Here is a 23,968-nt window from a genome sequence, read left to right as displayed (position 1 = left end):
TAACATGTATCAAATCAGAATGCATCTTATATTAGGTAGTGAACCAGTTTCATGGCAGAGTTTTCTTTTTTTTTCTTTTTTTCATTTTATTGGCACATAAAATAGCAGTGCATCTTTGTGATCATGAAGAAGAGTAGATTACTGATGCTTCTGTTGTCTCCTGGTAACAGCAATTCATAAGAGAGTATTACTTATTTCATGGAATGTGCCGAACAGATAAAGAATTAAACTTAGCACGTGTTTTCTCCTAGCACTAAGGGAGACTCATAGCAAAACACACAGTAAAGACTACAACACAATATCCTGTGGTAAACTGAATAATGGTTTCCCAAAGATGGCTATACTCTGATCCCTAGTGTCTGTGACTCTGTTACCTTACATGGCAAAGGAATTTTGCAGATGTGACTAAATTAAGGACCTTGAGACAGATAGATTATCCTGGATTATCTTGATGGGCCCAATGTACCCGAGGTAGGAGGATGAGAGGTATGGAAGACTTAAGGATGGAAGTAAAGGTTGGAGTGTTGTACTTTGAAGATGGAGGAAGGGGCCATGAGCCAAGGAATGAAGGTATTCTTCAGAAGATGGAAAAGGGAAGGGGACAGATTTTCCTTTAAAGCTTTCAGAAGGAATGTAGCTCTGCTGCCACCTTGATTTGGGCCTGTAAGATCCATTTCAGATTTCTGACCTCCAGAACTGCAAGATAAAAAAATCTGTGTTGTTTTAAACCTGTGAGTTTGTGCAATTTTTTTTTTATACCGTAGCAGCAAGAGGAAATTAACACAATCCTAAGAAACATCCTCTGTAAAATACAAAATATTTATTACAATCCTTCTGTTGGTCTACAAACATATGCGCATAATAGTAATTCTATCCAATTTTTTAAAAGACGCAGAGCTTTAAAAAAAAAAAAAGATGGAATGATGGATGGCTAGAAGGATGGGTAGATGAGTAAGTAAACAAGTTCAGACAATTAAGTCCACGAACTCATCCTAGAGAAAGTGCTACATACCTCATTGCTGAATATCACTACAGTCACGTTCGAAGTACTCCCCTTGGGAAGCTATGCACCCACGCCAGCACCTACTCCACCCTTCAAAGCAATTTTGGAACTCTTTTACTGGAATGGCCATCAGAGGTGTCATCATATTACCCTTGATATCCAGAATGTCATAAAAATGTCTTCCTTTCAATATTTCCTTTACCTTTGGGGGCCAAATCAGGTGAATAAGGAGGGTGTTCCAACACAGTTATTTGTTTATTGGCTAAAAACTCCCTCATAGACAGTGCCTTGTGAGCTGGTGCATTGTTGTGATGCAAGAGCCATGAATTGTTGGTGAAAAGTTCAGGTGGTCTAACTTTTTCACATAGCCTTTTCAGCACTTCCAAATAGTAAACTTGGTGAACTGCTCATCCAATTGGTACAAATTCATAATGAGTAATCCCTCTGATATTAAAAAAGGTTAGCAACATCGTTGTAACAAGTTCGTGAAATGAATTGTCAGACCTTGTATAATAAAGCAAAAATAGCAACATGCTAATTACAGAATCTAGAAAGTAGGCATAGGTGTTCACTATACTTTTTGTTTCAACTTTTCTGTATTTTAAAAACTTTTTATAATAAAATATTGGGAAGTGGAAATGATGCATATGACAGTCTTAAAATAGAGAGTATGCCATTGGTTTAAAAAAATCAGCTTTTAACCAATTGCCTCTCTAAAAGTATAAGCGTTGAATGGTTATTACTGTGCAATTGGGTTAAATTGTAACTGTTGTATTAGTCTTAATTTTCAGTTATGATTTTTTATACATATAAAGTAAAAAAAACTTGAATGAAAAGCTGTGGTTCTTTTTCTCTATTATGATTTTTTTCTTTTTTTACTAAAGAATAACTTTTACCATGAAGAACGTAACAGTATGTACTGAAGGATATGCTTGCTGACATTCTTATGTTAGCAAAATAATTTTAAAACAACCTTAGTATTTCCCAATCCTAACAAAAAAAAATGTGAAGAAGAAATTCGCTTTCAAGTCTCTTCTATTCTCTTCACCAATACTCAATCTACCTCTCGCTCTCTCTCTGCAAAGGAATTTGCTCTATATCAGAGTTGGAAAATGAATGTGTAGTTCTTCCTCACACCAGGTTGTTCTTTACCAAGATGGTTTCAATTTAACAGGCTTCTCTTTAACATTTTAGTGACTTCAGAACCTATAGTGAACTGATAAATAAAGGCAGAGTTCCAAGTCCTATGAAGTACCACAAGACATCTTTGAACCTGCAAAAATGATGCTAGACCTTCCAAAATGTGTTCATAAGATTAGCACTGCGGCCTGTACATGGCTCCTGCTATCTGTTTAATAAGTGCAATCATGCAGGAAGTGTAAAGAAGTCTATTGTTTTCTGACTGCTTCAATGTCTTTTTATTCCCAGTTATGCTCACAGTCCACAGCATTGCTTCTGAAATTTTAGAAAAAGTAAAACACAATTAACAGGAACAATCAAGTATAAAACTTTTATCTTACTATTAAATTCAATGGCTGATTTTAATTATCACACTTATATCTCAGTTGATTAATTGTATTTAATTTTTGTTCATATTCCTGCTACTTGTTTCGTTATATCTATTATCCTCTTAAAATTGCCTATAACCTACAGTACAGTATCTTCCAAAATTAACCAATTAAACAAAAGCACAGACCATTACATAACTTAATTGTTCACTGAACTTTGCCAGTTTATTTTAGATCATCCTAGTTTAAAAATTCACTTAGATATCTAGCCAAAACGCAAACTCCTCTGCTTGATCTCAACTGGAAACCATACTCTGTTATTATTCTTCTTCCACATCATCCTAGATTACTATTGATAACCTTTTCCTTTTTTTCAGCTTCAAACTGAGCTCCTCCAGTGAAGCATATCTTATATCTTTACCTTCTTTATTAGTAATGTAAAGAATAGAGTTCTCTCTTTTTCCCTCTCACTCCCTCTCTCTCCTTGCATTGGATTAGATGCCTCAGCTGGGGCCCCAGATGATATTCATCAATTCTTTTATTTGACTCTGTTTCCCTATTGCACTTGCCACAGCAACTGTTTGAAAATGCATCTCAAGGCCCTAACCCACACCTGTCATCCTTCCTCTTAGTAAATAACTTTGCCATCCACCTAAGTTACAAAGAAGACCTCCTCTGAAGCAATTCTTACTCTGGTATCTAGCTATCATTTTAAATTTTCTCAGAAACTTATTCTTTTTAGTTCTTCTGTGAGCTTAAGGCAAGAATGTCATTTCCTTCCAAGAGTAATTTTTCCACTATATAAAAAGAAGCACTGTTTCACCTGAAACATGTACCTTGCACAAACAAGTAGTTCCCCTTTTATACCCCATAGCCACGCCAGAAACAAGGCTGAACTATTTAAACCTGACTTCACTGAAGGTGTGGGTAGAATAAAAGAGAAAATTCTAAAGAGATATATGTAATTGGAGGATCTAATTTGTAATACAGTTGACCCATCACCAGTTTCCGGCCCACTACAGGGTAACAGCTTCTTGACTTTCTAGACCTCCTCCCCAGAAACCAGCAGCATAGGGGAGCACACATATGCACAGGTGCCATCTTCAAGAAGAGGCCAAGGCGTGGGGTCCAAGCAGAGATAAAAGTTTCCTCTCTTGTCCTCTCAGGAATCAACTTAGAGTATTCTTTTCTTTTCTTCTCAGCACTGACACCAGAAATGTCCACTCTCCCATGACAATCACTATGTGTCCTAGACACATGCATTTCTTTTTGCCTAAGTTCTATAAATACCTTCCTTATCCTGATTTATAGTCTTTCTTCCTCAAATATATTTCCTCTGTCACTGATCTACCCATTCCTTAAGCACCTTTTCTATTTTCATTTCCTCCAAACAATCTCCCAAGATCTCCTTGTTCTCTAATTGCATCTATTGGTTCTTCCTCTACTGTAGGTGACTATTGGTTTATATGATATTAGTTAGTTGTATAATTGGCTGCCTCTCTTACTGGACTGAACTCTTGGAGAACAAGAATTCTGCCGTTTTCATACTAATAGTAACATCAACAATTCTAGGGAGGGGTAACTAATTAGCTCAGATGGTTAGAACGCGATGCTTGTAACACTAGGTTTACCAGTTCAATCCCCGCATGGGCCAGTATGAGCTGCGCCCTCCACAACTAGGTTGAAACAACTACTCGACTTGGAGCTGATGGGTCCTGGAAAAACTCACTTAAAATAAATCTTTGGAGGTGGCCGGTTAGCTCAGTTGGTTAGAGCATGGTGCTAATAACACCAAGGTTGCCGGTTCAATCCCCACATGGGCCACCATAAGCTGCGCCCTCCTTAAAAAAAAAATACAAAGAAAAAAAGTTTTAAATAAAAGTCTATAGCCATAAAAAAAAACAAAAAAAGAAAAAAAGAATTCTATACATTATAACTTACGCTTGTCTTAGTCCCTTCATGCTGGTTTAACTAAAGTACCATAAACTGGGTGGCTTGTAAATAACAGAAATTTCTTTTTACAGATTTGGAAGCTGAGAAGTCCAAGATTAAGAGGCTAGCAGATCCAGTGTCTGGTAAGGACTTGCTTACTATGCTGTCACCTGGAGGAAGGAGCAAGGGAGGTCTCTGAGGTTTCTTTTATAATGATTTCATTACCTCCCAAGGGCCCCACCTCCAAATATCATCACATTGGGGATTAGGTTTCAGCATGTGAATTTTGGGAGGACACAAACATTCAGTCTATGACAAACTGGACCCCTATGTGCCAGACAGTGTGCTGAGTACTTTAAATGCATTATCTCATTTAATCTTTACAACCATCTTAAGAAGTAGGTTCTATCATTAGCTCCATTTTACAAATGAGAAAACAGGGAAACAGAGAGGTTCAATAACGTGCCCAAATTCAGAGATAGTAAGGATGGAAGGAGGCATTTATGTGTAAGTGTATAACTTCAGTGCTCTTGCTCTAGTCCTCCACACAAACCCCACAGCAATCCGTCTTACATATAAGCACTCCATAAGAGCTGACTGGCATTGGAATTGAAGTGGCCCTTCCATTTAAAGCAAGGTAAGTTTTATCTCACAATGTATTCTGAAAGAAAGAAAAAAATTGGATTTTAAAAACAAAGTATATCAAAAAGCCCATTGCAAATCTGAGACCTCAACCAAAACAATTTGCAGTAAAAAGCATGGTTTTGGTTCATTCAGAATATCAGTATACAGGTTATTGGCTTTTAGTATAAAAAATTCTTGTGTAAAAATAATTAATGAATAAAAACTTAGAGACCATGAAAGGCCACTTTCATTTTCATCACACACACATACACATTCATGCACAAGTAAGTTATGTTAACATGTCTCTGATTAAGCAGAGTATGTTATAACATATCGCCATTTTATTTAACCTTATCAGTACACAGTTATGCTCTCCATAATACTTTATTTTTCAAGCTCTTAAGTTTGTTTAGAGTTGTCTTTGAAGTGAGTCGTTTCTTGTGTGGCATTCTTGTTTGTTTGTTTTTTTTAATTTTATTGGGGCATATTGGGAACAGTGTGTTTCTCCAGGGCCCATCAGCTCCAAGTCGTTGTCCTTCAATCTAGTTGTGGAGGGCACAGCTCAGCTCCAAGTCCAGTTGACATTTTCAATCTTTAGTTGCAGGGGGCGCAGCCCACCATCCCATGTGGAAATTGAACCGCCAACCTTGTTGTTGAGAGCTTCCACTCTAACCAACTGAGCCATCAGGCCACCCCGCCCCACCGGAAGCTCAGCAGCAGCTGATTGTTTTTAATCTAGTTGTGGAGGACACAGTTCACTGGCCCATGTGGGAATCGAACTGGCAAGGGCTTGTGCTCTAACCAACTGAGCCATCCGGCTGCCCCTCTTGTGTGGCATTCTTGATGAATGCCTCATCATGTTGACTAATACAAAATAAACTTGGGTTTTCTTAATAAAAACAAAAGCTGATCCATATTTTTGATGGACAGAAAATTGGACCCAGGCAGGAACAAGTTGCTGATGAAGCTCTCAGTGATCTTTGAACATAAAGATTCCAAGACCAATTGAATATTTTTGTCTAAGTGAAAGCATTTTTCTTTTCTCAAATAATTAGGGAAGAGTATAATACCAAGACAATAGCTATCAAGTCCATCCACTTAAATTGAGATTATGAGACTAGAATATAAAAATATATATAAACAAGAGGCAGAAAGTAAAGTGTTTTATTGGATGAGCAATTATAATTCAATATCAAATGTTTTTTAAATATCTCCTCATTTCCTAAATTGTTTCCATATAATTGTTTTTGTTTTCCTTTGAGTGCATTTTAAAGCAAAACTGGAATTTGTGAATACTACCATATTAGCTGCTGCACAGAAAAAAAAAACATGTTGCATTTGTTGGTGGTAGATAAAAGAGATGAGAAGTACTGCATACTTTTTTTTAGCTTATTCCAGCACCACTCGGCTTTTTCTGCTGTGCCTCACTTGTGCAGATACAAAGATGAAATAGATTGTAGAAATCCTAAACGCTGCTTTTAATTCATATGGTTTGTACTTTACTGACTTTTTAAAAGTTTTTGTCTCTCCTTAATATTAGTGGCTCAGCACATCAATTTAAGAGAACTGTGCCCTGATGGATAGAGTCTGGATCTCAGCAGGATTCTCTTCCTTTTATAAGCAATGAAATGTAGGATCAGCTATTAGAGGTGGGGGTGGGGGTTGGGGGAAGGATGGAAGGCAAGGGTAAGGGATTGCTAGAGAAAATACCGTGTTCCCCAAAAATAAGACCTAGCCGACCATCAGCTCTAATGCATCTTTTGGAGCAAAAATTAATATAAGACCCGGTATTATATTATATTATATTATACCCGGTATTACATTATATTATATTATATTATATTATATTATATTATATTATATTAATTATATTATACCTGGTCTTATAGTATATTATATTACATAAGACCTGGTATTATATTATATTATATTATATTATATTATACACGGTCATATTTAATTTTTGCTCCAAAAGAGGAATTAGAGATGATGGTCCAGCTGGGTCTTATTTTCGGGAAACACAGTATCATGAAGAACTCTTAAGCCTTCAGGAATTTATAGAATAATCTCCATTCTTAAAAGAGATCTTAGAAGATTTTCATTCTTTCTTGTTGCCAGCAGTCTCTTCTGTTGAAATGAGATAATTTCTGTAATTGTATACCTCAGAAGACCAAGAGAAGAAAAAAAAAAAAAGACATTGGTACGTTTTGTGTAAGATACCAAACTAAACAGAATGACAACCTGAGTTAAGGATAGAGAAAAGTGTCAAGCTTTGCACATGCCATGCCTCAGGTATCTTATGATATATTCAGTTATATGGGTGGTGTTTATATGCTTAAAACAAATATCTGTGTGAGACAATTCCATAAAACATGATAAAGGTGACCAGAGTTTACTGGTGAGGTACCTAAGGGAGCAGAATTTCCTTTTAAAATGTCTGAGTTAGGAGTAATTTGTCAATTACATGACGAATGGGACATGTGTGTAAAAATATTCCAAGTTGTCATAAAATTAACAGTGTTTATCTTTTCTGAGAAAACAACAAAATTGAAGGACCAAGAAGTAGGGCATAGAATGATGATGTTACTAACTATTCCATGAAATGAAAAGCTTTATGTGTGTGTGTGTGTGTGTGTGTGTGTAAAAAAAAAAAAATATATATATATATATATATATATATATATATATATATATATATTTCACAGGTTTCATTATCCAATCCTCCACACAAGGTATAATTTTCTTTAAATTATGTTTCTTGTTGAGTTTATTATTCAGATTTATGTCTCCATGGGATTTAAGCAAAGGCTGAGAAACTTTCATTAATGCCTAAAATATGGCCCTTCTCACTGAAATTACGTGAATACCCCCCCCAAAAAAACAAAAAACAACAAAACCAACCAACCAGATACTACATTTTTCATCAAATATTGAAACAGAGATTATGTAGTAAATACAGTGTGTTTTTTTTTTTTTCAGGAGCTTATGGGAAGTGATTTGTATATATCCGGCAGAGACCTAAGCATCCTTCATTTTGTGTGTGTGTGTATGTATGTGTGTGTGTGTGTGTGTGTGTGTGTGTGTATACACTTCCACATATTTTAAACAAAAATGTCACCGTGCTTTCAAAATCCTGGGGTTTCAAGCAAACTGATCAGAGACCCTCTACCAGATATCACTCAGCAGGCCATGTAAGCATGGTGACTTGCCAAATGAAGGGCAGATGCCCACATCCTCTTGTTTCCCTTTCCTGATGTCTTTGGTGTTTTTTTATGTCATTCATGTGAAAACGCTCAGCTTAGTCTTCCAGAAATTCCATAGATTTTAACCATCTACCTACCCAATAGTGTACACCTGCTCACCTACTTACTCTCAAACAACTGTCTGCCTCATAACCCTCTCATGAGCCTGTCGACTTGACAACCTTCTGTGTTTCCCATTTCCTCTTAGTCATGTTAAATTCCCAGCTGCTCAATACACTGTGAGCCATGGCAGTATTTCACGTCTTATGAATTTAAGTATAGTCCTAGTTAGAATATAAAAATAAGAGGAGATAGGTTAAAGCAGCATTTCTTGAAGGTTTAGGCCTCTGTATCCCTTAACAGTTTTAAAAACTACTGAGGACCCCAAAGAGCTGTTGTTCGTGTGAATAATGTCTATTGATATTTATTATATTAGAAAGTAAAGCTGAGAAATTTTAAAATATTTATTAATTCATTTAAAAAACAATCCCCGTAAACCTAATACATGGTAACATTAATAATATATGTCTGAAAAAATACCCTGTATTTTTCACAGTGAAAGACATTTAGTAAGAAGAGTGTCATTATTTATATTTTGGCTACTCTCTTTAATATCTGACTTAGAGCAAGAATTAAATATAAATTATAGCCTCTCTTATCTTCTTCCACAGTTCATATCTTGTGATATCACATGTCTTATAGATTCTGGAAAACTTCACTGTATACTTGTGAGTGAGAGTGATAAAGGCAAATAACTGTCTTGTTAGTATTTAACCTCATTGATTGTGGGGTCTTTTATACTTTGTGTGGTATAACCCTAAAAGCATTTCAGCATCCCTCAGCTATCCCTGGATTTCATTTTGAGAATCTCTGAAATAAAGGAACCTGAGAAAGAAACTGTAGCGAGTACAGTGCAGTGCCTCCTAAAGGTAAATAAAGAACAGAATCCTTCTAAAGGATTAAAGAGAATTTCATGAACTCTCCAATGATCACTTAAATTATCTCAATATAATAAAAGTATAAACTAAAAACTAGGTGAAAATCCCCTTGCATAAATACTTGGACAACTATTAAATTGAAATTTAAAATTATAAAGTAAATATAAACAAAAAAATAAAATTCAAATTCTTAACAATGACTTAATGTTACAGATGATTTTTGCTGAAACAAAATCGCCCCTTCTAATATGAATATAATACTGTTGTAGTTCATCAGCGTGTTTATACTATCACATGCCATGTGTAACACATTTCTCTCTTACTTTCTTTCTTTCTTTCTTTCTTTCTTTCTATTTCTATCTGTTTCTTTCTTTCTCATTAGAACTCAGATGCACAAAATCGGATAAATCATAATTTTTAGTTCAGCTCACATTCTCATCATTGATTTCCTGGTCCTCTTTTATTTAGTTAGCTAGTTACTTTTTGCAATGTTATAAATGACAGTGAGCCCACCACTCAAAAACTTAGAATCTTCACAATAATTTAATAATACAGACCTCCTATTTCCTAGGTTCTTCCCTCCCATGGCAACCATTGTCCTAAAATCTGTATTTAACATCCTTTCTGCTTTATAAAATTTAGTTTTATTTCATATACATAGTTTTATATATGACCAAAAAGGTTTCTTATTTCTAAAAGCTATATATTTTTATTGTTTTTAACTTCATAAAAGAAATATGATACATAATATTTTTCCTTTAATATTATATTGCCAATATCCATCCTTATTATGGTACTGTACTTCATTCATTTTAACTACTGTGTAATATTTTATTGTGTAAATATATGGCAGTATATCCATTCACTTCTATACTGGTGGGTATTGGGTTATTTTCAGTATCTTTGCTATTGTAAACAGTGTTACTTTGAACATTTTTATTCACATAGCCTATCATATATTTGTAAAATAAGTCATTTCTTTTGCTACTTACCTCTATTGAAACTACAGCAAAACCTATAGCATATCTGATGTTATACACCCTTCACTTGGCTCAAAAACATTATTTATGTAATAAAAAGAAATGAGCATTTACTATTTGACAGACAAATTCTAAGATCTCAACACACGTCAGCTGCTTTAATATTCACACCAAACTTGTGAGATTGGTACAAAAACACTAGCAACCAAAGACGAGAATAAGTTATAAGACATATTGCCTGGACTCAAACCCAGGCAGTCAGGTTCCAGAGCTTGCTCTCTAATAAGAACCACCATCAATCAACAGAATCTAACCAACATTTATAAAACACTCCACTCAACAACACTTCACATTAAAATCAACTGGTCTATCTTGCAATTTAAATACATCTTATAGTCTGGTCAAGATGGCAGATTAGGTAAACGTGGTCCTCATCTCTCAGGATCACATCAATTACAATTAAAACACAGAACAACCATTACTTAGAATCACCCAAAGTCTAGCTGAACCAAAGCCCTAAAACTATGGACGTACAGAAGAAGACACCTTGAGACTGGTAGGGGGAGCAGACACACGGAACGGCCTGGTTACACACCTGCACGTGACCATTAAAAATCAGGAGAATTATCCTGGTTATGGAGGTCTTCCCTGAAAAGCGAGAAATCCAAGCCTCTCCCTAGCCCAGGGTTTCAGTGCCAGGAAGAGATGTTCCCATAACTTCTGGCTGTGAAAACCAGAAGAGATAGTGGCTGAGAGAGATGGAGGGCAGCTGCACTCCCAGGCGCTCCAATTAACGGGACCGCACATGGACTTACTCACTCATAGACTCACTTGCTCTGAGCTCCAGTGCTGGGGCAGCAGCCAAAAGGCACCAGAAACATATAGGGAGGAACAGAATGCTCTAGCTTCAAGGTGAAGCCTAGAGGGGCAGCTTTCTCCCAGATGGAGGAGCTGGTGGAAGCCATTGTTTCTTTGTTGAGCCCTCCCCCTCCCTGTGTGCAGATGTAGGCAGCCGCAGTATTTGAGTCTCCATCAAAACTGGCTGTCACCTTTCATTTGCCCCTGCCCTATTAATTACCTGAGACTATGCCCCACCCAACTTTTGGGCCCACCCAAGCAACTTTCAGTGGCTTTTCTGTATAAATGGCCTGCCTTGGCTCATGCTGGAGACATTCCAAAATCTCTCAAAGGTTCACAAAACCCAAACAAGAAGCATCTGGCTTTGGCATGTCCCGTACCTCTGGCTGAGCAGCTCTAAGCCTGGCACTAGTGACAGTCAGCCTTGGTTCATGGCTTGGCCTCTCAAGGTACCTCCAGGCACAGCTCAGGCAGTGACCATCTCTACGTTGCTTTGTGGCTCCTGCCAGGTGGCCCCAGGCAGGGCACAGACTGCAGCTGAACTTGGCCTACAGTGGGTTCCCTCCCAGGGGACTCCAGGGCTGGCACATATGGTGGCCAAATTCAGACTGGGTTGGAGCATCACCCAGCCACCTCCAAAAATGACATGCCTAAAGGGCAGACTGGGCAGGCACCAGAGCCCCACTAAAGCAAAGCCTACTCTGTAGGGTCAGACCCTGCAAAACAGCTACTCCACTGTAGTCAGAGCCAGTCCTCATAACCAATCAGGCTGAGGGTTAATCCCTCTCATTTCATGCAAACACCAATCAAGTCTCAACTACAACAAAAGGAGAAACACAACCCACCCAATGGACACACCTAGAGCACCCAGCTCTGGTGACCAGGGAGACTGTACCACTGGGTCCCACAGGACACCTACTATATAAGGCCATTTTATTAAGACCAGGAAGCATAGCAGCCCTGTGGGGACAGAACCCCAGAGAGCAGTTTCCAGGCTCTCTGACTCACGTGGAAAGGTGCTGGCTCAGGTAAAAGATGGCCGTTGGCTGTGGCTAGTTGACCGTCAGCTGTAGCCAGTTATCTAATTGGCCACTGATATGCCGCGGCTGCGCTGGAGAGGGGAGTCGGTCGGTTGGCAGGCAGAAAAAGCGGACAGCAGGTCACACGTCACATGAATCCAGCCTCCAGTAAGACTATACTGGTATGACTCCCCTACCTATGGCTCCGTGGGTGTTCCTTTTTGGCCTAGCCACATCCTGCGTTCTTGTGTGGGGAGCGGGAGCTGAGACCACACAGGCAACCCCGCACAACAAATGGCGCAGTGAGCAGTGTCACCCACATGACACCCTGCACGACAAGCCCTACGTAGAAATAGATACAGGGAGGCTGCCAAAAATGGAGAGACAAATAAATATTTCCCTCCACCCCCCAAAATAACAAAGCTCCACAAAAAGAGCTAAACAAAATGGAGACAAGCAATCTACCAGACACAGAGTTCCAAACACTGGTTATAAGGATGCTCAATGATCTCAGGGAGAACTTCAACAAAGAGATAGGAAACATAAAAATGGAGATAGAAAGCATAAAAAAATAATCAGTCAGAAATAAAGACTACACTAAGTGATATGAAGAATACATGAGAGTGAATCAACAGTAGATTAGATAGGGGTGGCCGGTTAGCTCAGTTGGATAGATCATAGTGCTAATAACACCAAGGTTGCCAGTTCAATCCCCACATGGGCCATTGTGAGCTTTGCCTTCCTTAAAAAAACAGTAGATTAGATAAAGCAGAGGATCAAATCAGCAATTTAGAAGATAAGGTAGCAGAAAACACTCAATCAGAACAGTAGAAAGAAAAAAGAATCCATCAAAATGAGGACAGTTTAATGGGCCTCTGGGACAACATCAAGCATACCAACATTCACATTATAGGGGTACCAGAAGAAGAGAGAGAAAGAGCAGGTAATTGAAAACCTATTTGAAGAAGTAATGACTAAAAACTTCATTGACCTGGTAAAGGAAATAGATATACAAGCCCAGGGAGAACAGAGAATCCCAAACACGATGAACCCAAAGAGGCCCACACCAAGACACATCATAATTAAAATCTCAAGGGTTAAAGACAAAGAAATAATCTTAAAAGCAGCAAGAGAAAAGCAACTAGTAACTTATAAAGGAGCGCCCAGGAGATTGTCAGCTGATTTCTCAAGAGAAACTTTGCAGGCCAGAAGGAATTGGCACAAAATATTCAATGTGATGTAAAGCAAGGACCTACAACCAAGATTGCTCTACCCAGCAAGGCTATCATTTAGAATTGAAGGACAGATAAAGACCTTCCCACACAAGAAAAGGCTAAAGGAGTTCATCGCCACCAAATCAGTATTACAAGGAATCTTAGAGGGACTTCTTTAAGACAAAAAAAAGAAAAAAAATCAGAAATATGAATAATAAAATGGCAATAACTACATATCTATCAACAATTACTTTCAATGTAAATGGATTAAATGCTCCATCAAAAGCTAGGGGGGCTGAATGGATAAGAAAACAAGACCCTTACATATGCTGCCTACAAGAGACTCTCTTCAGGTTAAGACACACACAGACTGAAAGTAAAGGGATGGGAAAAGATATTTCATGAAAATGGAAACAAACAAACAAAAAAAGCTGTGGTAGTAATACTATACCAGAAAAAATATGTTTTAAAACAAAGGCTATAACAAGTAACAAAAAAGGACCCAGTAATCCCACTTCTGGGTAATTATCGAAGAAACCCAAAATACTACTTCTAGGGGATGAGTGCATCCATATGCTCATTACAGTATTGTTTACAATGGCCAAGGTGTGGAGGCAGCTGGGTGTCCGTTGATGGAAGAATGGATTAAAAGGACGAAGTGCATACATATCAATACAACAGCTTATTGCTCTGCCAGGGAAGGGAATGAGCTCTTGCCATCTGTGGCATCATGGATGGACCTGGAGGGTATTGTGCTGAGTGACGTGTCAGACAGAGAAAGACAGAATGCCATGGGATTTCACTTATATGTGGAATCTAAAGAACAAAATAAACAAACAAAACAGAAACAAACTCATAGATACAGAAAACATTTTGATGGTTACCAGATGGGAGGGGAGTTAAGAATGGGTGAAAAAGGGGAAGGGATTAAGAAGTACAAATTGGTTGTTACAGGGTAGTCATGGGGATGTAGAGTATAGCACAAGGAATGTAGTCAATAATATTGTAATAACTATATATGGTGTCAGATGGGTACTAGATGTATTGGGGTTATAGATGGGAGGGGTTTTGGGGGCAGGGTGGAAAACGGTGAAATGATTAAGAAATACAAATTGGTAATTACAAAATAGTCACAGGGATGTAAAGTAAAGCATAGGGAATATAGTCAATAATATGACAATAATTATGTATAATGCCAGGTGGGTACTAGTCAGGGGGATCACTTCTTAAATTATTTAACTATCTAACCACTATGCTGTACACCTGAAATTAATATAAAGTGATATTGAATGTCACTTGTAATTGAAAAATTAAAAAAAGGGGGGAAGGTGAAGGGGAATAATAGGTTCAAATTTTCAAGGTATAAAACAAATAAGTCATGGGGATGTAGTGTATAGCATGGGGATATACTCAATAATATTGTGATAGCGTGGTATAATGTCAGATGGTTGCAGGACTTATGGTGTTTACTTCTTTAGGTATATCAATGTTGAATAACTTGTGTACACGTGAAACTAATATAATATTGTATGATAGCTATATTTTAAAATTGAGCTATAGTTAAAAATACGTTAGCTATATTTAAAATATATTGTATGTTAGCTATATGTAAAAATCTTTTAAAAAGTTAAAGAAAAAAAGGAATCTTTTAGCCAGGAATGATCCAGTATCATCCTGGGTGTTTATTTGAAAAATATTGGTTCGCTGAGTTATGCAAGTCTTCCAAATGTTGACACATTTCATTATAAAATATGAAAAATTACATTTGTTATTATAATCACTGAACCTGAAGAAAAGTCTTTAAGTATTGGCAAATACACGTTTTCACAAGTTCCAATTTTTGTTTCAAATTTTGGTATTTATGATTGGCAATAAATAACATTATTTTCTTTGAACGCACAGGCCCAGATGTTCATTTTCTAGAAAATATCCACCAAATACCTAAGTCTAAATAACTCCATTTTCTCTGCCAGTATTTTTTTTTTTTCAGGTAAAAGTGGTGTTGCATAGGAAAAGAAGTGATTTTAGCTCACAACTCCAAAAAGTGTACAAGTGTTTTCTCTCATGACAGTAATAGAGTACGCAGAAGTGCTTCATTTGGTATAAGTACTTTGCATTAGGTCACAAAGAACATGAAAAAAATTAAGTATATCAAGTGCTATATCTATAGATATAAGATCTTAAGTGAAAATGTCAAAATAGTGTTTATGTGAGTGTATGACTATTGAAAAAAAATGACTATTAATGCAATTTGGTGCCACTGACTTGATTCATGTTAAGGCACCGGCAATTACACCTGTCATTTCTTTTACATCATTGTAAATAACAACAAAGTGAAAAGGGCAAATAATGTTTTAGTATTATTATTACAGTGGTTTTGACTTCATGGACCCCTTGAAAGGGTAAAAGAACCTCCAGGGTTCCAGGGACCACATTTTTAACAGCCACTGCTCTGTTACAACAAATCTTTTGCTTCTTTACTTCAACTAGTGTTTCTCAGCTACTAGAACAGTAAATAACACATAGTAGGTTTTCAGTAGATATTTGTTGGATAAAGAATGAATGGATGTGTGTTCTGATGTTCATTGCAGCTTTATTTATGGTGGCAAGACATGGACACAACCAAAGTGCCCTTCGATAGATGATTGGATAAAGAAGTTGTGGTATATATACACAATGAAATACTAGTCTGCCATAAGAAAAGATGAAACAGTGCCATTTGCAACAACATGGATGGATCTTGAGATTATAATGTGACGCAAAATAAGTCAGACAGAAAAAGTCGAGAACCATATGATTTCATTGATATGTGGTAAATAAAACTGAAAACAACAAAGGAACAAGACAAACAAATGAAAAAAAACAAAAACTCATAGTCACAGACAATAGTTTAGAGGTTACCACAGGGTGGGGGGGAAGGGGGTAGTAGATGAGGGTAAAGGGGATCAAATGTATGGTGATGGAAGGAGAACTGACTCTGGGTGGTGAACACACAATGTGATATACAGATGATGTATTACAGAATTGTACACCTGAAAGCAATATAACTTTACTAACAATTGTCACCCGAATAAACTTTAATCTAAAAAAAAAAAAAAAGAATGAACGGATGAATGAATTAGTCCTGGAAACACTTGGTTGAAATTTCTTTACTACTCTAGAAATGTACAGAGACAAATAATTCAGCCAGGAATCAGTTAATTCACCTTATTTAATAGTGCCTAACCCCTGAAAAAAGAAAGAACTAATAAATAGTTCTAATTTGAGGTATAATATATAAAGTCAGATGCAAATAAAGGAATATACATAATATGGATACAAAACAGATATATTCATATTGGAAAGGAAGAGGTAAAACTGTCATTACTTGCAGATGACATAATACTATAGAAAGAGAACCAAAAAATTATTGGAACTGATGCATGAATTCATTGAAGTAGTGGGATACAAAATTAAAATTCAGAAATTGGTTGCATTTTTAAACACCAATAACAAACTATCAGAAAGAGAATTTTTTTAAATCACATTTCCAAGTGCATGAAAAATAATAAAACACCTAGAAATAAATTTAACCAAGTAGATAAAAGACTGATGTAAAAAACTCTGATGTAGAAAACTCTAAGACACTGAAGAAAGATATTGAAACTTATACAAATAAATGTAAGAATATATTGTGCTTATGGATTGAAAGAATTAATATTGTTAAAATATTCATACTACCCAAAGTAATCTACAGATTCAATGGAATCTCTATCAAAATACCAATAGCATTCTTTCACAGAACGAGAACAAATAATCCTGAAATTTATATGGAGACAAAAAAGATCTCAAATAGCCAAAGCAATCTTGAGAAAGAGCAAACTTGGAGGTATGCTACCTGATATCAAACTATACTATAAGGCTATAGTGATCAAAACAGTATGGTACGAGTATAAAAACAGACACATAGATCAATGGAACAGAATAGAGAACCCAGAAACAAACCCATACCTATATGGTCAATTAATCTATGACAAAGAAGGAAAAAATATACAATGGGGTAAAGACAGTATCTTTAATAACTTGTGTTGGAAAAACTGGACAGATAACATGCAAAAAAAATCAGACTACTTTCTCACACCATACACAAGAACAAATTCAAAATGGACTAAAGACTTAAATATAAGACTATAGACCATAAAACTCCTAGAAGAAAACATAGGCAGTAAACTCTTTAACACTGCTCTTTGTAATATTTTTTTTTTTGTGGGGGCAGAAGATATGTCTCCTCGAGCAAGGGAAACAAAAGAAAAAAAAATGGGACTACATCAAATTAAAAATTTTTTGTACATTGAAAGAAACCATCAACATAACAAAAATACAACCTACTAAGCGGGAGAAGACATTTGCAATGATACATCTGGTAAGAGTTTAATATCCAAAATATGTAGAGAACTCATACAACACAAAAAGACAAATAATCTGATTTTAAAAATGGGCAGATGACCTGAATAGACATTTCAAAGAGCACATACCGATAGTCGATAGACATATGAAAAGATGCTCAACATCACTAGTCTTCAGAGAAATGCAAACTAAAACCACAATGAGATATCACCTCACATCTGTCATAATGGCTATCCATAATAAATCAACAAACAACAAGCATTGGTGAGGATGTGGAGAAAAGAGTACCCTTGTGCCCTGTTGGTTGATTGTAAATTGGTGTAGCCACTATGGAAAACAATATGGAGTTTCCTCAAAAAAAGTAAAAATAAAACTACCATATGATCTAGCAATCTCACTTCTGGGTATTTATTTGAAGAAATCCAAAATAGTAATTTGAAAAGATATATGCCTCCCTATGTTCACTGCAGCATTATTTACAATAGTCAAGATATGGAAACAACCTAAGTGTCCATCGATAAATGCCTGGATAAAGAAGAAGTGGTACATATTCTGGGAGTGCCAAAAAAATGTATACACATAACTTATATTCACTTTTTGTTATCGGTATATATTGAGTATCACAATTTTAATACAGTTTTTTTTTCCTTTCTTAAAATGTGTGTACATTTTTTTTGGCACCCTCTGTATATACTTGTATGACTTGGCCATAAAAAAATGAAATCTTACCATTTGCAGCATGATAAGATGGACCTATAGGGTGTTATGCTAAGTGAAATAAGTCAGACAAAGAAAGACAAACACATCATTTCACTTACATGTGGAATCTAGAAAAACAAAATGAATAAACAAAACAGAAGCAAACTCATAGATACAGAAAAATAACTGATGGTTGCCAGATGGCAAGGGGGTTGAAGAGATGGGTGAAAAAGATGAAGGAATTAAGAAGTACATATTGGCACTTACATAAGTCACTAGGATATAAAAAATATATCTTAGGGAATATAGGCAAAAATGTAATAGCTATGCATGGTATCAGGTGAATACTAGACTTATCAGGGGATTATTTCATAAGTTATATAAATGTTTAACCACTATGCTGTACAACTGAAACTAATGTAATATTGCATGTCAACTATAATTGAAAAACAAAAAAAAAAGGTATCTTTCTTATCTTTCTTATCTCAAACTGCCATACAAGTCCAAAAGGTGATGGTACTAACACTTATGATGAATCAGATGATGAATTCATTATAAAAATATGGGCTTTACTTTATAATTACTTTATAAGAATCAGTTAAACCAGATTATCCTGGGAGAGAAAGAATAAAAAAGAAAAATGCCTGTAACAGGATCCATTTGGCCTTATTACCCAAACATCTAATATAGTCATTATGATCATCTTTATTTTTGTTATAGATTAAATGCCAGCGGAAAAAAATCTGTGCATAGATTTTATATTTAATAAACACTGTTTATATACAATTTTTATAAAACAAGCCACTTCTTCACAGAGGGAAGGAGAGTCAGTTACACAAGTAGCTATTAGACTAAAAAGCAGGATTCAAAACCTTCTCCTTCTAAAGGTCCATCTACCATTCACAGGCAGTAGTGTATAGTCAAGAATTTGGGGTTAGAAGGAACAAATTGAGGGCTGGAATCCCAGCTGTGTTACTCTCCAGCTCTGTATTTCCTGGGTGAGTTCTTGATTTCTCTAGCCCTCAGTTCCCTCATACATAAAAGGGAGATCATAAAATTAATTTCATATCAAAGAATTTTTGTGAGTTTCCAATGAAGTAATGGATGTAAAAGTGGCTTATAAATTTTAAGAAAAAATCAACTGACAGTAATGTTAATTACTATTTTTCCAATTCAAATTAGTTGTACCTAAACAGTCTTCTTAAGTCATATCAACACTGGGAAAGAAAAAAGTTCTTAATTATAAATATTAAATTAATGGAAAATGCCACTTAATTTTGAGAATAAAGAGTATTGGCAATTTAAATAATCATTTCCTATCTCCAAATTGATGAGCTCTAAATCATGCATATTTTAAGGCTCCCCCAGCCCCCCCAAAAAAGAAAACAAACAGAAAAAAAAATATTTTTTAAATCTAAGATAGCAGATTAAAATAGGATTAACTGCAATTTACAAACCACCGAAGAAACACCTACTGGACATTTAATAGCTACTATATAACCACATTAAAAAATATATCTTGTCCTGCCTTTAAAATATTTTTTGCATATAAAGTATGTCTATCTATCATGTTGTGAATTATCTCCCACAGCATGAAATTATTCTCAGTATATGTACATGAAAGTAATAACACAGTATATATTGTAGAAAGTAATAGGCAAACTAGGATATCCTACCATCCCGACATACCTTTAATGCCCCAGTGATGAAAAGGCTTTTTAAGATTGTGAACTAGCAATAGTGTATGAATGCTCCAGTATGCAGTACTGATTCAATTATTGAGAATGTTAAGTACATTGGGAAATCTTTCTCTTTATTTTCCATACAAATGCTGGAGGTGGGGGGAGCTATAGGGATCATTTCTTGTCTTCATCTCAGCACCCCTGTGGAGAGGATCCAAGCAGAAAGTTTCCTTTGAAGTGAATGGAATCTCCACACTCAGATCAGCTCTGAGGATATACAGAGTAGAACAAGAAACTGGCTGCATGAAAACAGACATTAGCATTTAAATGAGGCTAGGCTTAAAAGAAAATTTATGTGTCTAAAAATACCAAGATTTGAAAACTAAGTACGATACAATTTTTTTCACTAATCTTAGGTCAAACCACCTTACATCAGAAGCTGATCTTTCTTAGGTCTAACACAAAGAAAACAATTAAAAATGCTCAAAAAGCTTAAAGATTAGGTCAGAAATAGGGGACCTGTATTATATTGAAATATCACAGATGGAAAATATCCTGACTGTGGATATACATAGAAATCTGGCAACACCCATGGATTATATGTGTCCCAAATCCTGATTTTCATTCTGTATTTAATACTAGTAGGCTGGAAAAGTAAAACAACACACAAATAACCATAACAAAACAATATTCCAGTTAAAGATTCAAGCATAAATCTTGCTGTGTGAGTTAACCCAGCATAGGAAATATAAGCTTGAATGCAAAATATGTCTGCCGTCTATAAAACCAAAATAGAAACCAGAATCAGAGTTATTTCAGCAGTATCCATGATCTGTCAATCAAGAGCTAGTCTTTGAATAATACCACTGTTTAAGACACTGTGCTCAGCCAACCTGAAGTCATGGTTCCTGATTTTCATGTTTATACACAAAAAGATAGCTAACTTAATATATGTTGAGCACCAAAAATTCTTTGAGAGTAGGGGACCATACTACGCTAAGAAGGCTAGGAAATTCTTTCTAAACAGTTCTTGAGGATGGAGAGCAAGGTGGAATGTTAAGGTCCTCCACATAGAGGGAGGTGCCAAAGAAGAGACTTGGAAACAGACAGGAAGAGTGAATTTGGAAGATAGGAAGAAGACCAATTGGACTAGAGGAAAGGATCCTTTCAGTGCCTGGTGAGAGATAAAGGGGGAAAGGAAGGTTAGAATCAAAATGTAGCGGTCTCTCCATACCAGATCTCTGATGGCAAGTCATAGATCCACAGAATCATACATTGAAGGGGACAGTGGTGACGATCAGGTCCAACTTACCAGGTAACCTTTGCTTCCCTCAAGCACCCATGACAAATTGTCATCCAACCTCTGCATGAAGAATGATGCATAACTAATGGGCACATTTTTCTGAAAGCAAGCTCCTTAACTATCTTAGGGCCCTGGGCTTTTGTCCTTGCATACTTGACAAATTCATATAATATGAACCCCCAAATTGTGTTTTAATGAATGACTGAATAGCATGTTCTTATTGCTAGGAGACTTTAGAGAAGGCAGATGGAAACTGCCAGGCAAGTTATCATAGCAAAGGAGGACATCAACAGACGTTGAAGAATGCATAGTACTCAGGAAGCAGAGAGGAAAGAGATGGATTCTGGGTAGGGAGATTTTAGGAGCAAAACTTCAAAGGCAAAAAAGAACATGTGTTAAGGGGGAAAAATGATAAAGATCAGCCTATATAGCACAGAAAGTTTTCACTGCCAAGTGTTGAATATGAATAGATGTCAAAAGAGTTTGGATTTGTTAATATAGACAAGTTGCGATTGTAGGGGAAGAAAAACAATTTTCCTTCTAGTCTTCTAAGTTCTTCTGGCTAATGTAATAATCAAATTGACATGAAACGTATTAACAGGAGCAAATAACCAAATTTATTACATATGTACATATGGAGGTTCCATAAGAATATGGGCTCCGAGGACAAATCGGGTAGTTGAGGTTATATGCTATTTTGGATTTAATAGAGGGAGGTAAGACTCTGGGACTTGAAGGGGAAAGTAGGCAATTCACAGGTAGATGAAAGAGTAAACATTTGGTAAACAAATTTTTGCTGAGCTACCCAGAAACAATGGGACACAGAGCAAAATCTAACAACATGGCTTTGCAAGGTTCCTCCCTGTCTGCCACACTTAATTCATATTATGTTAAGGTGATAACTCCCTTTTAGCAGGTTTTTCTATCTGAATTGTTTTAAGCAATTAAAGAGGAGGTAAAAGGCTCTTCTTGAATCTTTTTTTTCCTTAAAAATAACTAACTGAAAATAATCAATATCCCCAAAAAGACATATGGATGGCAAAACTCTGTTCCCCCTCACTAGTAGGTTCTTGAGTGTTCAGGATGTGAGAAAGAATACATATACCGAAAGTAGCATTTTTAAGAAGACCAGATTAATGGTAGTGGACAGGATAGATTGATTTAGAGAAAAACTGGAGGCAGAAACACCAGTTAGGAATCTTTTTAAATAGAAAAACTAATAAAGATGAAATTCATGCAACCACTTTGGAAAACAATGGCATGACTTAATAAACTTGCACAAGCACATACTCCATGGCCCAGCAATTCTGCTCCTTGGTATAGTCCCTAGAGAAACTCTCCACACATGCACCAGAAAACATGCGTATGAATGTTTGCTCAGTATTATTTGCATCAGTAAAATCCTGAAACCTGTCAAATATTCATTAAGAGTTTAATAAATATATAGCAGCATATTCATGTAGAGCAATGAATATGAGTCAATTACAACTTTGTCAGCATGTAAGAACCACCAACACATAATGTTTACTGGAAAAAAAATTCTCAAGAGAATTTTGTATATTATCTTGCTAATTTTATATATATATATATATATATATATATATATATATATATATATATAGTTTGTGTGTATCTATATAAATTCTCTTGTGTATTGTTTTGATAGACTATTTCATTTCTACAAATTTCAAAAATATATAAAACAACCTGATTTTTGTTTAGGAATAAATACGTACAAATATGGAACATCTATAAGGAATGGTACGGAAATAATTAAAAAGTTCAGGGTGTTATTTATCTCTGGGGAAAGGAAGAGTGTATGACTGAGGAGGAACACATAGGACCTTTCTGAAATTCTGACAATATTCTAAATTTCTTCAACTGAGTGTGTATATCTGAGATTAATTTGTGATTATTTAACTGTATAGATACATTTTTGTAAACCTTTGGTAGTTGTGATGTATTTCACAAGTTGAAAACTTGAAAACAAATAAGAAGGACTTGCTCTAGGGTGATGGTATACATGTGTGATAAGATTCATTATTCATTTGAGTAAGATTATAAGATTTAATTCTGTACTAGCAATACGAGTGAGAGGATAAACTATGCAAATCAACAATGCTCTAAAACTGTTAATTATGTGAAATGCAAGAATAACAACACTAAAAGTCTTTTGCAAAAAGACTTTTGTTTGACAAAGGGTGGCTTGGTAGATGGGATACAAGGCAAAAACTATTGAGGCATGCTAGAGTGTTTACATCCAATCAGAAAAATGACGCAATAGAGCTCTCCAAACATTAGCTGTAACATGTTGACCTTCCATTCCACTCTTCTGTCTCACGAAGTCTATGCCTACTGTTGATTCCCTGACTAGTTATAAAATTTCTTTCACTTTTCCAAAATATTTATGTTTTGAAAATGAAGACTTATGTTTTCCTGTGATGCTGTGATTCATAATAAGAAATATACATACATGTGGTCATTCAGATGACCACAATATATTTCTCACATATATTTGGTCTTCATCCACAGTTCCTGGCTCACAGCTCCTAAAACCCTTGGAATTTCCTGAGTGATAAG

This window comes from Rhinolophus sinicus, linkage group LG03, assembly GCF_036562045.2.
Source record: "Rhinolophus sinicus isolate RSC01 linkage group LG03, ASM3656204v1, whole genome shotgun sequence".
NCBI classification, from domain to species: Eukaryota; Metazoa; Chordata; class Mammalia; order Chiroptera; family Rhinolophidae; genus Rhinolophus; species Rhinolophus sinicus.
This window is presented reverse-complemented; position numbering follows the sequence as displayed.